This window comes from Echinops telfairi, unplaced genomic scaffold (assembly GCF_000313985.2).
Source record: "Echinops telfairi isolate 266 unplaced genomic scaffold, ASM31398v2 ScPeMD7_655;HRSCAF=1070, whole genome shotgun sequence".
Lineage (NCBI taxonomy): Eukaryota > Metazoa > Chordata > Mammalia > Afrosoricida > Tenrecidae > Echinops > Echinops telfairi.
The window spans coordinates 25,274,943-25,275,933 of NW_022104553.1; positions in this window are offsets into that span (position 1 = coordinate 25,274,943).

Sequence of the window (991 nt, forward strand, 5' to 3'; positions counted from 1 at the left end):
GGAAAGGGCCACTCTGAGTCAGAAACGCCTCACTCCCCTGGGCTTCTCCATCAGGAACTCTCTGCTTCTCCCTGTGTAATTCCTCTCTGTTACAAGCGCTTGCCTCCCACCCACTCTGCTCTGGTTCATCCAAGCTCTTGTGTCCGACCTTGGGACTCCGTGAGGCCCAGGGGATCAGTTGGTCCTGGGCCATTCTCTCTCCTCGCTCCACTCCCTCTTCTCAGATGATCTCACCCAACCCTTCAGTTTAAAATACCTCCCCCGCTGCCAAAGACTTCTAAATTTATATCCCCACTCATCTCTCCCTCATTCCCTCTGAATGCCTGTTTGGCCGTATCAGATTCCGGGGGCCTCCGGGGTGGAATTCCCAAGTCCTCAGGCCATTTCTCTCCAAAGCTTCCCCACCCCTGTGATGGCCTCACCTCCATTTCAATCTTCTGAGCCCCTAAACCTCAGCGTCTTAGGGGGCCACGGGGCGTCTGGCAAGTGGGCATTTGAAAACAGATATCAGTTCAGAGTTGAACGGCAATGATAGTTGAAATTGTTTTGTGTGGGGGGGAGGAATCCAGTCGATTCTGACTCACAGCGACCCTATATGACAGTAGAATTGTCCCACGGGATCGCTTGTCTGTTCTTTCTTTTAGAGAGAAATCTTTGAAGGAGCCCTGGCGGTGGTGTGCTTACGCATGGAACACAATCCTCAAGGTCGGCGGTTTAAAACCACCAGCCGCTCCGTGGGAGACATATAGGCCTTTCTACTCCCATAAAGAGTTACAGACCAGGAAACGCACAGGGCAGTCCTACAGTAGACCCTGACTTGGTGGCGGTGAGTTTGTGGTTTGGTGGGGACCTGTATAGCTTTGCAATCAAGGGCTGCAGCCTTCAGTCTAAAGAAGACCACGGTCCTCACAAGAGGACCAGAAGGTAACAAACATCATGATAAGTGCAGAAAAGGGGAAAATACCCATTTATAAACTATCAAGGGCTCATG